Genomic DNA, 16,682 nt, shown 5'->3' on the forward strand with positions numbered 1-16,682 from the left:
TTGTGGTTTTTTTTTATCCATTCAGTCAGCCTATGTCTCTTCAGTGAGCAATTCAAACCATTCACATTTATTGAGATAATTTATATTTAGGGTGGATTTCTGTTCATCTTTTTAGGCAGACTCTTATTATTTTTCCTCTTGAGCCATTGTGGAATCAGGGTTCTGGACTTCAGCTTTTGGGTCATTTTACACTGGTGGGTGTCTATTGCACTGGTCAGTGTATAATGCAGGTCTGAGTACTTCCTGCAGGGCAGGTCTGGTGTTCACGAATTCCATTGGTGATTGCTCGTCTGGGAAAGTCTTTATTTCTTCCTCATATAAGAAGTTTAGTTTTACAGGATAAATAATTCTAGGCTGGCCATTATTCTGTGTTAGAAGACTGAGGATGGGTCCACAGTCCCTTTGGCTTGTAGTAAAGTTTCAGTTGAGAAATCTACAGTTAGTCTGATAGGTTTTCCTTTCTAGGTCACCTCTTGTTTTCAGCTTACTGCTCAAAGGAGTGCCTCTTTTGTGTTTACTTTGGCCAGCCTAATAACTATGTGACATGGTGATCGTCTTTTCACATTGAATCTCCCAGGAGTCTTGTGTGCTTGTTGGACTTGGATGTCTAGATTTCTTGCCAGGGAAATTTTCTCCAATTATTCCTTCAAATAGATTTTCTAGCCCTTGTGTATTTTCTTCTTTGCCCTCAGGGATGCCTACGATTCTTATGTTTGGCCTCTTTACATAATCCCATATTTTTTGTATGGGATTTGTTCATACCTCTTGTTTCTGTGTTCTTTCTCTTCAACTGATTTGTTCAGCTCATAGGTGTTATCTTCAAGCTCTGAGATTCTTTCTTCTGCATGATCCAGCCTATTCTTAAGGCTTTCCATTGTGTTTTGCAATTCCTTGAATGCATCTTACATTTCCAGAACTTCTGTTTGGTTTTTCCGTAATACTTCGATTTCTTTAGAGAACTTTTCATTTATTTCCTGCATTGTTTTTGTGTCTTCTTTGTGTTGAGTTTCTGTTTTCTCTTGAATTTCATTGAGCTTTCTTACAATCCATATGCGAAGTTCTTCATCTGTCATTTTAACCATATCATTTAAGTTGGTATCCATTGCTGAGGAGCAAATGATTTCTTTTGGGGGTGACTTCTTGTGGCTGATTTTTCATGTTTCCTGAGTTCTTACACTGATTCTTTCTCATCTTGGTCAAGAGCTGGGGGTGCTAGGGCTGGTTTATGGTGGTGTCTCCAAGTCTGCAAGGATCATTCCCTGACAATGCCAGGGACAGGAGCACTGGTCCTGAATTGCCTTAAGAGTGTTTTAGCAAGTTTGATGAACCTCTTGGGTTACCTCAGACTTGTTGTCTTCACCTCTTCCCAATGGAATGTATTGAGTTTAGTCCCCCAGCTTAAGCTCCAAACTGGTAGATTGTACTTGGGGGTACAAATCCTCTACTCCCTAACAGCTTGAGATGGAAGGCACTATATTTAGCTATAGAGTTGTTCCCACTGTCATTGATTGTAGTTTGCATGGAGAAGCCAGTTACCGAGGTAATCTATTATGTCCGTGGTAGGCTCTGGTTGCCCAGGTGGGACATACGAATGCACCAAGGTTTGGGAAGGGCCTTGTAGCTCCCAGGAGTTGCTTGGACCCCGCTCCCCCCTGAGGTGTGGGGAGGAGCAAGATTAATCATAGCTGGGGTGCAAGAGCCTGGGTGTGTGAGCTTCTATGGGGCTCAGAGGGTGCTTATCCAGCCACTAGGGGGAGCCACTGATATGGAATTCAGTGCTCTCTCTCCAAGCTTGGAGGGCTGCTCCTGATGGGACAGGCCTATTGGTATGATTACTGAGGCCTCTAGCCAGGTTTTTCCATCCCTGTCCACAGACCCAGGCACTTTCTCCTCTGGTCGGTCCAGTTGTGCTTCCTCTCTGCCCAAGGTGGGCTCTCAAGCTTCCCCACAGTTTGTGTGTCTGGGCCACTCGGGTGCGTCCCTGCACGAGGCTGGCAGATATGGTGATCTTCAACTGTGCACCCCTTTTCTGCCACTAGACCCCAAAGCGAGGTAGGTGGGCCTCTCTGTCCCCATAAGTCTGCACCAGAGGTTGCTTCCGCGGGGCAATAATGGCAACTCAAGGACCTCTTGGTTCAAGCTGAACTCCCTATTAAAGTGAGTGAGGGTGGGGGCAGCTGCTCCCATTCAGCCTGCAGCACCTGAGGCATTCAGTTGCCATGGGAACCAGTACTTATACAAATTGAGTCACAATGGCACAGCAAACTCCAATATGGCAGTTCTCTAGGAGCAGAGGGGTTGGAGCTCACCCACAGAACCCTGCTCTCTTGTGCTCCTCCAGACTCTCCCGATGGACACGGGCTCTCACTTGCTGCCTGACCCTGGAACTGGGATCTCTCCCCCATACCTCCCCACCCCTTCGTCTGCACTCTCAGCAGGTGAATGCGCCAAATGCCTGGGGACAGGAAGATCACAAACTGAGATTGCCCCGGTGGCTGGGGGTGGAAATGTGCCCCAGTGCTGAAAGCAGGTCACTCAGCACAGAGAACTCTAGCTGCTGCTATGGTTTGGGGAAGGGGCTGTGGACTTCCTGTACCACTCTCAAGTTCAGGGGGGCACCCGTCCACCTTCCTCTCCAAGCAGCCGGCTGTGGCAGCCCAATCGTCCTCCTCTCCAAGCCTTGTGGCAGCTATGCTGACTGAGGAAGGCTTGGCTGCGAGTGCACTCTCATTGCAGGGAGCCAAGTCACTCAGCGCAAAGTGCGTTGGCGGTTGCTATGGAGCGCATGAAGCCACAGGGCTACCAGCGTCTTGAGCCAAAATTACTTCCTGGGATGCCAGGAGTGGAGGAGGTGCAGAGGAGGAGGCATCCAGATGCAGGATGTCAACTCTCTGGTCTCTCATGGCACTCGCACTCCGCTGTGGGATGAGAGCCCTGGGTCCCACTGCTGGCTTGAGGGACCTGGATAGGGCAGGGGGAAAAGAACTCTTACCCTTTGCCTGGGCTCTGGAACTCCCTGGAATTAGTTTGCGCTGATTACTCCCTTCTATTTTCCTCTCTTTCAGCTGCTCGGTTCTTCCTGGTGGTTTTCCCAGACGCCACTGGTATCTATCCCCGGGGTCCACTTCCAAGCAGTAATTATTCTCAGCACTCCTCACTGCAATCTTCAACTCTTTTACCAGGATGGTCCAACAAGCTATGTCTCTAGTCAGCCATCTTGGCTTCTTTCTGGAGGAATATCTTAATTTTCTTCACAATTTTTCTTTTTAATACATGCTTACAGAGAGCATGTATTATTATTTTAGTTGCAATTTTAATTGAGATAATTGTAGATTTACATGCAATTGTAAGAAATAATAGAAAGATCCATGTACCCATTACCAAGTTTTCCCTAATAGTTGTGTCTTGCAAAACTATAGTATGATATAACAACCAGGATATTGACATTGATACAGTCCATAGATCTTATTCAGATTTCCCCTGTGGAGGGCACATGTACTCATTGTGTGTGTGTGTGTGTTTACTTCTAAACATTTTTATCACAGCTGTAGGTTCATCACAGTCGTGATTCAGAACAGTTCCTTTACCATAAGAATGACCCCTCCTATTGCATTTATTCCCTCATCTGCCTCCCTCTTGTCCCACCTTCTGACTCTGGTCCCTGACTCTGGAAACCCCTAATCTCCCTTTCCATTTCTGAAATTTTATGTTAAATATGTTAAATAAATGTTTAAATTTGTTAACTAATTTTAAATATAGACTTTCAAATAAAGGGAATATTCAGTGTTCAAAATGTTAAAAGCTGTTAAATATTGCAATATTATGTTAACATTGAAATGTTAAATAAACACAATAGGCTTACACAGGGTGTAACCTTTTAGGATTGGCTTTTTTCCCTCAACTTATCTTTTTTTTTAAATTTTATAAGCTTTGAGATTTATGTGAAGAATTGAGTACTATACTTTAGGCAGAGAAAAATATTTTATTATTACATAGAAATGTAAGAAATCAACAAATTCAATTGCTCCATTTTACAAAAGAAAAGTGGAGGACCACAGAGAAAGAGTGACTTAATAGAGGCAAAAACTGTGACTGAATCTGTGCTAGATCCAGGTTTTCTGATTTCTAGATCCCTAAAAATACCACTTTATCAAGCCACTTTTAAATAAAAAACATAGGTTTATCTGTTAAAAATTATCTTAATTCCATGGAGATTCATCCAAGTTGTTGTACGTATCAACAATTTCTTGATTTTTATTGTGGAGTAGTATTTCATGGTCTGGGTATATCACAGTTTATTTAACCATTCATCCATGGAAGGACCTCTGGTCGGTTTCCAGTTTTGGCTATTATGAATAAAGCTACTATGAACATTTGCACATAGCTTTTGGTGTGGACATAAGTTCATTTCCCTGAGATAAATGCCCAAGAGCTCAGTTGCTGGCCCATATGGTATTTGTGTGTTTAGTTTTAAAAGAAACTATGAAACTGTTTTCCAGAGTGTCTGGACTATTTTAACACTCCCACCAACAATGTATGAGTGATTCAGTTTCTACTATCTTCAGTGAAATGTTTTCTCATGGCTTTGACCCATTTTCTAATTGGATTGTTCTTTTTTTTTTTTTCCAGTATTAAGTTATGAGTTTTTATTTGCTGAATATGTGGTTTGCAAATATTTTCTCCCAGTCTGTAGCCTGTCTGTTTATCCTTTTCATATTCTTCACATGTTCTGTCATAGAGGAAGAGTTTTAATTTTAGTATTTTAGCCCATAGATATCTAGCTAATTAAAAAAAACCTATTCAAAGAGTATTTGAGAAACTAGGTATTTTTGACAGTGCTAGTATAAGATTGCTGGGTTTATATACAAAACGGGTTGATGTCCAACAGGGCCATAACTATAATCTTAGAGGTTATCTGTTCCACCACACAGGAATTATTTGCCTCTCTACCAGGCAAGGATCTGTAAGTTCACCTCCAACTCTATGGAGTTGTAAAACAACCCAGTCAATAGGAAGTTAAGCTCAGCACTACACTGCAAGAGCACCAAGTAATCTCCTTTGCTTCTTTCCAAGTTTCCAGTTTAATAGTGTGTGTCAGAAACACAACAGTAAACTTAAGCCAGTGAGACTCCTCAGGTATTGAGCCTTAAATGATAGATTTCAACTGTACAGGTTATTGATACAATCTTTTGGTTCTTGTAGGTAGAATGCTTAGTATGGGGCAGATGGTACATCTTGACCAATCAACTGAACAATATTTGCTAGATATTTTGCTTTCCAAGTCAGTTCAAGTAGGGCTCAATCAGGCTTAACTTAAAATTTTCCTAGGCAGAAATTTATAAGCAGGAGAGTGAGTCAGGTAGCTTCATAGGCCATAGTACAATGTAGCAAGAACTCTCCAGTCCTCACTATTCTGCTATTCTAGGTTCCATTTAAAATTGTTGGAGTCCCACCTTCAGGCTAACAGTCCTGAATGTTTTTCCCCTTCATTTCAGAGGCCTTTCATGGGCCACCAAGCCCTATAGGAATTGGCCAGTTAATAAACTTGCCTGTGTTCATGACTTCATGACAACCCTAATTTGGATCCAGAAACTATAACCTCGACTTTTCTGTCAGCTGGACTATGCCTCCCTCCTGATTAAACTGGAAACTTGGAAAGAAGCAAAGGAGATTACTTGGTCAATACTGGGTGAGGATGAAGAGGTAGAAGCAGGAGAGGAGGCACGCATGAACTAAGAGAGGACTCCTTCTCCCCATGCACCAGCCTCCAGGATCGCCAGAGAGCTCTCATTTCCTCTGCCCCAGAGTCTTCCAATGATATAATACAATTACTGGTCGTCTAGACCTCCCATCAAGGAATTCAAAAGATTACATTTATTCATTAAGTAGTAATTCTGAACCATGCTCCTTATTGATAACCAAATTCCGGAAGTGGTTCCATGTTATTAATCAAGATCTTAACTAACTTCTTCAACTCCCACTTCAATGACCTGAAGGTAGTTTCTCTTTCTAGAAAAGGATTTCTCCACTGCCTCACCCCTGACACATAGACCTTTTTGGTAGAGTATCTTCTCTTTTGCTTTTAAAAATGGTTTACACCATAACATACACACAGAAAGGAGCATAAAATACAAATGTCCCACTGTCTAATGCAAAATGATGAACATCTGGGAAAACATGATCTAATCAAGAAAGAATGTCACCAGGCCAGAACCCCCAATGTGCCCATTTCCAAACAACAGCTCACTCTCCCCTTCCCTCCTCAGAGGTAACCACTATCTTGACATTTGTGATAATCATGTCCTTATTTTATCATATAGTTTTACCAATTTTGTGCACATCCTTTAATATTACATCATAGTATTATTTTGCCTGTTTTAAGCTTTTTATGAATGGAATCCTATCATATATCTTGCTGCTGTCATTCATCACTGTTTATGAGCTTTCTCCATTCTGCTGAGTCTAAATGTAGTTTATATCTATATTCATGTTGCATAGAATTCCAGGATTATGCCATGTATTTGCCCACTTTTATCTATTCTACTGTTGATGAACATTTAATTTGTTTTCAGTTTTTGGTAAACAGAAATAGTGCTTTTGTAAACATTCTTGTGCATATTTACTGGTGCATGTGTGCCAATAGTTTCTCCAGGGTAAATACCTAGGAGTGAATTTTCCAGGTCATAGGGTATGGATAGCTCCAACTTTAATAGAGAATGGAAAAGAGGTTTGCCAATTTACTGTTCCACCTGCAGTCCCCATGTTCCATGTAAGCAGGTGTATGTTTACAGCTCTGGTGGAAAGGCCTATGTGGCAGGTGATTTCATATAGTTATTTCTTTTCCCACTGGCCCTGTGGATACATGAACATCCAAAGTAGCCCAGTTATCTAGGGCCCAGATTGAGTCTAACTCTGCCACAAGACAATAGGTGTCAAAGTTATCCTCACTGAGCAGGCAGCCACATCACCATAACATTGCTAAGACATTGCTAAGGAGAAGATATAATTTTGAACACTTAGATAATTTTGCAAAGCGGAAAAATATTCATTGCATTGAACAACCTTAGCAGAAAATAAAAACAAAATATTTATTGACAATCTGCCACTCAACAAATCATAATATTTTTCTATTTCCTTTCAGACCTGGGTCATATGACCATTTCAGTTTTTTTACATAATAATAGTAGTCACAGCATAGATATAGTTTTGTGTTTTGCTCTATTCCCTATGCAAGATATTATGAGTATTGTTTCTACATTGTGACATAACTTCCTAATAATCATTTTATTCACTGTGTAATAGTTCGCCAATGGGGATATAGTTGGGCAGGTTTTAGTGTCCTCCAATCCCATTCTTCATTCCCCATAAGCAACCCCAAATAAATATTCAGTCCAAGCTAAAAAAAAAATTCACTCTATCTAAATGCAGCTTTAAGTCCCTCGGCCTCCCTCCTACAAAAGAGTGTACCCTGAACCCCTACCATGTAGAAATGAAGGACTCCCACTGACTACCAAGGATATGCCATCATTGACTTAACTGTTCCCCTGTTGGTAAACATTCGGATTATTTCTAATTCTTTGAAGTTTCAATTCATCTCCATTCATATTGCCACTTTCCTTCCTTTGGACTATTTCCTTAGCATAAATTCTTATAAGAAGGTTTAACAAGTCAAAGATGATTTTTTTCTGGATCTTAATATACAATACTAAAGCACTTTACAAAAGTGGTGTTCCGATTTATATCTGTACTAGGGGTGTATCAATGAACATACTGTAATAATCAGTGCCTTTAGTTGAAAAGGAATTGATTGCTCCTTTCAGAGGACCAGAGAGTAAGTCTGGGAAGGCCACACAGTCATGAAGGATGCCCACACCACACTGTGGGACTGCTCTGGAGAGGACCGTGTTGTCACCAGGAGACACCACCACAGCTCATCTGCTGCGTATGGCACCGGCTGGTGCCAGAAACTCTGCTGTCCTCAAAGCTGACACCTCTGCTGTCATTTCCATCAGAAAATAAATTCTGTGCAGCATCTGCATCCTTCTTTTTCCCCTCTTCCATATCAAAGTTGCAATTGGTGTATTTGGTTGGTGGAGCCTAGGTTACAGGTCTACATCCCTGTTGCAAAGGAGGTTGGGAAAATGAGTTCTTTATTTTTTTTCTAAAGAAGCAAGACTCATAATTTGGAAACTTCTCCAAATACATGAAGATCATTCAAAAGATGCTGTTGGCCACAGACATGATATGTGTCTGCTTCACCTTCCATAACTTTGCCAGCATTAAATAATTAAATTGTTTTTGCTAGTTTGTTATAAAATAGTTTTTCATTATTCTGATTACTAATTACATTTTCCTTCAAGTTTTTATGTACTGAGTTCATATTCACTCACATAAACTATTAATATCATTTCACCTTCTTTGGCAATTTTTCTATTAGAAATATCTGTGAATGTATTTATCAATATATTGCTGATGGGTGTACAGGAACTTTTCTATACTATGGAGATTAACCTTAGCTGTCAATGTTTCACTTTTTCAACATCTAAATACCACAATCATTCTGTGCAGAGCAAAGGTCAGGTAGGCTCAGCTTGTCCGACTCTGCCCCTTGCTTTTTTCATTGCTGTGATATCATTTATTCTAAGAAGCAGCTGGTTTCTGTTCCCATGCATTGATATATGCCCACAGAACTTCAAGGAATTCTAAAAAGAGAAAAGAATATGAATCCAAAAATCATAAATATTTGTTTTTCGCCTGTGCACATTTCACAAATCTATTAATAGTTATTTTGGGAAGCATAAGGACATTATGCCTTTAAGTGGCTAAGATAAATGCTCGTGTCACAGATGCTATTTTTTTAAACAAGAAAGACAGATGTGACCTTGACATTTTACTCTCATCTTCATTGTGGATTGATAGGACAGATAAAGGAAATAATATTTGTTCTTTATGTCTAATCTTTCATCCAAAAGATTCATTAGTTTACAAATATTGATCTCAAACTGAACCCAAGCCCTAATTCTTCACTCTATAAATGGCCATTTTACATATGGAAAAAGAAAAGCCAATGAAGTGACTTTACTAAGGTTATAAATACTTTAACAACAAAGTCAGGAATTGGATACTTCTCAATTTTGGTCCCTTATTGTTACTATCTCATATACCCTTTATACAGAATCATACAACTGCTCACTTACATTCTCAAGAGCCAGAGCATTAGGCAGCATTTTGAGGGACACCAGGCCATAGTCTTTTCTCCTATGTCAATAAAATGTAAAAAGGTGCAGTTACCTCATAGAGGTTTGGGCAAATGCCTAAATCCTGGAGCAATCTGCCTGTGCTTTCTGACTCATACAGATTTGTCCTTGCTAACGCTGCCCGTATCTCTGGAAGGACATTGATGGATGAATGGCACCTTCTGCTACTTGGTGAATTGTGTGCTCTCGTGGATAACAAAAATTAATCCACCCAACATGATTATATTTCAGAGAAGGGGTGACAGAGCAGAGAACAACCAATCAAAAGTACCTAGAGCACCAAATTATGCCCAGAGGAATCATCTTGCATATCCTTGGTTCTGTTTCCATGGTAGTAAGGATTGCTTGGGGTAGTCAAAGGCAATTTAAATGCATTTAGGCCACAGTTTACAAGGGGATAATCTTAGGAAAATCATAAGTGAGTAAACATTAACAACTAGTAAAATAAGCAGTATTAAAAACCATACTCCATCTTGCTTGCTCTTCTCTTTGGTGAAAAAAAAATTTTTTTTTTTTTTGACATCTGGAAATTATGTCTGCTTCTAACTTGGGCTTACGATGACTCATTTCAAGACCGTGCCACAACTGCCATATGCTAGAATACAGAAATGTGAGGCTGCTTATTTTTTAAACTGAATTTTTAAACTCAAAGGTACAAATTCACATCACCGTTCTCCCCAGGGCAAGCCTCAGGAGTACACAGACCAGGCATGGGGGCTGGGGGCTCCTCCCATCTGAAAATACAGCTCTCCACTGATGTGGCAGGCTTAGATTCATTTCTTTAGGTTCTGGTGGCTTTTCAGCCTTTTGAAGTCTCCAGGGCAGATGGAAAGATGCCTCTGAGACGGAGGCTTAGACTGGCACCTTAAGCATCACCAGTCGTCATCTGCCAACACCCCGGTAGAAACTTGGAAAGAGGACTCAGAATGGACACTGGAAAAGGAAGAAGGGACTGGAAGAAGGAAGTGAGGGTAGCAAAGACAAAACACCTATTTTCTAATTTTTTCCCTAGGGTATTGCACGATTGTAACAATGAGACAAAGACCTTGTGTGGCTCTGTTTATTTTATAATTTATTTAATGAATACTTTATGTACTTGCTTTGTGTTAGACACCGATTTATGCACTTTACAAATATTAGCTCATTTATTCCTCATAACAACCTTAGGAAGTGGACACTTTTATTGTCTCCACTGCATAGATGAAGTAACAGGCACCCAGAGGTTCAGGTGGAGAGTCCTAAGGTCACAAGTAAGTGGCAGAGCTGGGATTCTGCATCTAGGTCATTGGGCACCAGAATGCCAGCTCTCAACCACTCTACTCTGCTTATGTACAAACCGTATATGTTTTCAGTTCTTTTTAGGAATGTGGATGAGGAGAGAGGTATCAGCTAGATCCTGGAATTTGCCTTTCAGTTGCAGAATTTATAATAATGTTTATAGAGCACTGAGAAGGCAGAGTCCTGCAATTCTATTCCTTCATCTGCTTTATGTAACATTTAGAGAGCTACATCAACTACCTCTGCGTTCATCTTTGAATGGAGATTTTGGTGTTGCTCAGATACGAATTTTAACTTTCAAATAAAAGGGAGGTTGAACTTTCCCAAGGAGCAAATGAGCATTAACTTGATGGCCTATAAAGGAAACTTCACTTTTTGGTCATACAAAAAGAGAGAATAGTGGGATGGGAGAATAAAGGAGGGGAGTCAAAGTATGTTGTGGAATCTGAAACTCTTCTGTGTGGCTTAGATCATGGGAAATTTCTTGGCCTGCGTGGTGAAGGTAGCATGACCCTTTTCCTACAAGGGATGTGAATTATTCACTATTTCCAACTGTACAATTACTTCATTATGTCCCTACCCACATTTTTCTGTTTATGGCCAAAGAAAAGGCTCATTGTTGATACCAAATCGCCACCTGAAAACAAGACTATCATAATTCACTTAAAATATCTTAGACTGTCTGGGAAACAGTGTATTTTATTTGAGATTGAAAAGCAAGTTTCAATCCTCCTTTATATAAGAAAAGGTGTTAAATCTTTCTAGGTGTTAAAAATACCTACATCTTTAAGGCATTAAATCTTTAAAGATACTAAAAATAGCCCTTCACAACCCTCAAAACTTGTGTTTTACTTTTTAAAATGTTACATGTTTTTGCACATTAGTGTGTTTACTCACAGAACCTGGATTTTACGCCTTTGAGAGGTTCAGAAGACTTAAGTGGTTTTAAGCCATTGTTCAGAGGCCATTGTACTCCAAAGTCCCAACAGAAAGTGATTTTGGTTTCCCAGGGGACATCTGGCAATGTCTGGAGACATTTTTCATTATCACAACTAGTGGTGGTAGGATGTTGTTACTGACATCTCGTGGGTTGAGTCCGGGGATGCTGCTAAACATCCTGTGATGCACCAGACAGCAATCTGCAACAGAGAATTTTCTAGCCCCAGATGTTAATAGTGCTCAGATTGAGAAGCCCTGCAATAGAGATATTCAAAACCATATTTGTAGGACTTTTCGCATAGATCTTTCATTTTGTTATTTGCCTTCCAGGCCCCCTGTATGCTCAGCTAATCCATCTTGGACTTTACTGGCCCAAGAGGGTGCCCAGTGGGACTCAACGGTCAGAGAGGATCAGAGAAGCTCTATTTCAGGGCTTATGGGTTCAAACCACACTAAAGCAGTTTTGTGAGCTAGCTCATGAGCCTAGTCTTCATTTATAAAACTTAGAAAAAATATTTGCTAAGCTCTAGTCTTGGAATGAAACTTTGGAGCATACCCGTTTGAAAACTTAGTATTGCCTTGCAGGTGTTTTTCAGTGCAGATCACTGGGGTAGTAGTTGTGTCTGTATTGTTCAGCTTCATGCTCTTCAGCTCCCAGGAATCCTAAAAATAAGTCACTGCTAGTAGGACCTTTTGTTGGAAGAGCACAAAGTACCATGGGGTGGAAGTAAGTTCATGGGCTTTGGATTCAAGCATCACCTTTTTTGGATGTGTGGTCTTCCCTAATCTAATCTTCAGTATACTTATCTGAAGATACCGATCTTAGCAGACTTGTTTGAATAATATGAAATGGTTTATCCAAATCCTGTGTTCCAATGTCTGTCACTCAGTACATGTTCAATTAATGCTAATTCTCTTCTCCCTGGCCTGTCTTTCTTAGGGACAACTCTTCCCTTCCTCTTCTAGATCATAAAAATGAAATTTCCAGTGTTTTGGAAGTATAGGGAAGGGATATCTGGCCTTACTTCCATCTGTTATATTCCTCTCCAAGAGAGCAAAAAACATTCATCTGATTGGTAAGATCTGAGGAAAGCATATGTCATCGTCCCTTGTGAATTTACACCGAGCTTTTGTACAAATGAGACCAGGGGTCCCCCTCTGGATGGACACAACCCTCTGACCACACAGTGTGATGAGCAGACAGGTTATCTTTCTGCAACACAGACTCAAACAAGTGAGTATAGCTTGGCTAGTGAAATGTGAGCTAGATTTCTGTCCCTACCTCCTCCTCAACTGGCACCTTGTGCATGGGACAAAGGGAACAAATTGCACTAACATGTGCATTCTCATCTTTAGAACTGCCCTGCCTGTAAGAACATGCATTTTCCTCTGCCCCTGATTCTGTGGGGCAAGCACACCTGGGTCAAGGCCCAAGGTCAGGCTTCTGGAGGCAGGCCTGTGTCTACCCTGTGCTGGTAGGTATGAGGCAGGTAGCCGTTTCCCCAGTGAGAAGGTGGCTGCTCAACAAATCTTGCCTGACTTGCAGGGTCTAGAAGTCTAAACATGGGGGAAGGAATAGGAAGTCTGATCCTGGCTGGAGGTCCATGTGGCGTTTTCCATCTGACTCCTGACTCCATGCTGAATGGGTTCAGAATCCATAGAGGAAAAGGGTGAGATGAGCATTTCAGAAACTCTAACACATATTCATCCATCCATCCATTCATTGATTCATTTATTCTACAGATGTTTTTCAGCATCTTCATGTAGCAGGTAGAATGCTAGAACTTGAGGATAAAACTTTGCATAAGATAAAATGCTCTGCTCTAAAAGTACTCACAGTCTAAGGCACAGTAACATGATGTGACTAGCTCTCTAATAGACTGTATGTATGGGAAGCTTTGGGAACATGGAAGCCGAACAAGAACTTAACTCAGTCTGAGAAGAGCAGAGAAATCGGGACTCTTCCCAGGAGAGGTGACACCTGAACTGAGTCTTGAAGGCAGAATGGGAGTTTTGCAAGCATAAGTGAAGGTGAACAGGAGAATGGAATCCAGACTGATGCTCAAGTTTATGGCTTAGTCAACTAAGTGAACAATGGTGATAGTAATTAGGAAAGTGGATGTGGAAGGAGGGAGTTTCGGATATGTTGCTTGGAAATGATGGCCTGTGTGTGCCACCTGGAACTGTCTAGTAGCCAGATGAATATAAGAGTTTGGAGGGAAGGGGCAATGAGAAAAAAAAATTTTTTTATTGTGAACCTAATATATGCCAGCTACTATGTTAGGTGATTTATATGCTTTATTTTATTTGGTTCCCCCAAACTAGATGAGTTACATATGATTGTCTCCAATTTACAGGTAAGCTATACAAGGCTTTTCTCCTGGCCACACAGTGGCAGCGCTGGAATTTGAAGTCAGGTTTGTCTATGCCAAAACCCATGTTCTGGCCAGGATCTATGGCTGTTTCTGGGTGAGACGATAGCGATCAGGGCTGAAGAGTCTGGTTTGGGAATATTTAACCTAGCAAAGATAGCTCACTGCACTTGCATTTGTCTTATTAAAACTGTACCTAAGTGGCCCTGACATAGTAATTTATAGTACATAATTTATATTAGCTATTCTGTTTTTTCTTTTTGCTATGAACGAGCTACTCATGCAGGAGTCTCTTTTTATTACCGTTTATTTTTTCTTACCTTATAAGTTAAAATTGGAACCATAATTCAGTCAGTTTTAGTGCTGTTACTATGTCCAGTACAGCAGTTTGCTGGCTGTCTCCCAATCTACCACAATTTAGTCTGCTTTGATAGAAGTATACCATTTTCACAGCAGGAAAACCCATCATGGTAGTCAACCAAGCTCACAGCTTCAATTTTGTCTCTAGAAGATAAAAAATGTATCCCATGGTCTAGAATTAGCAAACACATTATAAGAATGGCAGCTGGTGATGTCACAAAGAAAATATTTACTTGAGTTTGTTTTTGAGGTTGCCAAAGTAGCAAAACAGTCCCCATGTACTCTGATGAGTGTTGACTCTCTCTTCCAATCTCTCTCTCTCTTTCTTTTCCTCATCTCTATCTCTAGCTATCTCTCTGATGCTTTCACTTCTTTGTTGACACGTTGGAATTCCTTTTTTAAACTTATAATTTCAAACCTAGAAAATCAAGTCTTTTTTTGGAGGAAGAAATTTTTTTTTTTTTTTTTTTTTTTTTGAGGCAGAGTCCTGCTCTGTCACCCGGGCTAGAGTGCTGTGGCGTCAGCCTAGCTCACAGCAACCTCAAACTCCTGGGCTCAAGCAATCCTTCTGCCTCAGTCTCCCAAGTAGCTGGGACTACAGGCATGCGCTACCATGCCCAGCTAATTTTGTCTGTATATTTTTAGCTGTCCAGCTAATTTCTTTCTATTTTTCAGTAGAGACGGGGTCTCGCTTTTGCTCAGGCTGGTCTGGAACTCCTGAACTCAAAAGATCCACCCCCCTCGGCCTCCCAGAGTGCTAGGATTACAGGCCTGAGCCACCACGTCCGGCCAGAGGAAGAAAATTTTATCTGACTAGATTAACAGATATGAGGTCACATCCAGACAGCTTAAATGTCCTGGTTTTCGTGTATCTTTCATTAAAATTAAGAAAAAAATATCAAAAATTCTATTTAACTCACTTTGGACACAACTATTGAGGAATAAGCACAATCATCCAGTAGAGGGCGGTGCTGACTTACTCGTGGATGCCTCCAGCAGAGAATGCAAATTAAGTAATGAAAGCCTTTTCCTGATGTAAATTGTTCAACAAACACGCAGATCAGATGATTCTTAATGCAGTAACACCATATTAATTCACATTTATTTAAATCAACTTTTGTCATCATTTGCTCAGAAACTAAATTAGATAGTTTTTTTTTTTTTTTTTTTTTTTTAAGAAAAACCCTGGACTGGGAGTTGAGGACTCTGCTTTCATGTTTCTTCTGCCTCTTGGGCTTTGTGGCCTTCAGATAGTCTTTTAAGCTCTCTGATCCTCATTTTTCTCATCTAGAAAATGTCACATTTGGTCCAGATAAAGACTAGCTTCCTTTTTGCTTTAAGAAGCATTTATTCCATGAAAGAGTATGTTAACTAAATTAATTCTATAAGGCAGATTTTCTAGGGAAGTTTAAAGTGGTAATTCCCAAGTCTCACTGAGCATCAGAATCACTGTGGTGATCTCATGCCAAAGCCCTTACAGGGCTTTCCAGGAAATAAAGGGGGTCAGAGTGTGAATGGTGTGGGGAGACACACCTGTCCCTGACCCTCCTGGGCCTTCAACCTTTATTTGTGTAAGAAGGATTTCTGAGGTCATACCAAGAAAGTGGTTTGAGCTCAAGATAGACATTTCATGTCTATCATCAGTATATCAAATAATGATAAGGATCATCTCTGTAAAGACATCTTTACCATCTCGTGCTCATGTAGCAAATGCTACTAGTGCTCATGTCATTGGTTCTTCTTTCCTTACTGGGTCATGGAAGGCTATACCTTCCAGCCCCCTTGCTTTCATTCCCACATAGAACTTTTCCTGTAAAGAGCCAGAGTGTAAAAATATATTATTCTTTGTGAGTCATGTGGTCTCTGTCACAATAATCAACTCTAATGTTGTAGTGCAAAAACAGCTGTATTAGTTGTCAATTCCTGTGTAATAATTTGCCCCAAAATCTAGTGGCTTGAAACAGCATACATTTATTATCTCATAGTTTCTGTGGGTCAATAATCCTGGCAAGACTTAGCAGTGTTCTCTGCTTCATGGTCTCTCACAAGGCTATAATCAAGGTGTTGGCCAGTGGTATGGTCTCATCTGAAGGCTCAACTAGGAAAGGATGTTTCCAGGCTCACTTATGTGGTTGATGGTTGAATTCAGTTCCTCAAAGTTTGCTTGACTGAGAACCTCAATTTCTTGCTGGCTGTTGGCCAGAGACCACCTTCAGTTCCTTGCTATGTGGGCCCTGCACACATGGCAGCTTGCTTCATTAAAACATGCAGGCTGAGAAGGCAACATGGAGAGAATAAGAGCAAGAGGGAGTCCCAGTCTTTCCAAACCCAATCACAGAAAAGACATGACATCCCATCACTTTTGCTCCATTATATTTGTTAGAAGCAAGTCACTAGATCCAGCCCACAATCAAAAAAGAGGATTCCAGAAGGCTGTGAATACCAGGAGATAGGGATCCGTGTCAGAAGAGGCCTA

Source organism: Lemur catta, chromosome 1 (genome assembly GCF_020740605.2).
Source record: "Lemur catta isolate mLemCat1 chromosome 1, mLemCat1.pri, whole genome shotgun sequence".
Classification (NCBI taxonomy): Eukaryota; Metazoa; Chordata; class Mammalia; order Primates; family Lemuridae; genus Lemur; species Lemur catta.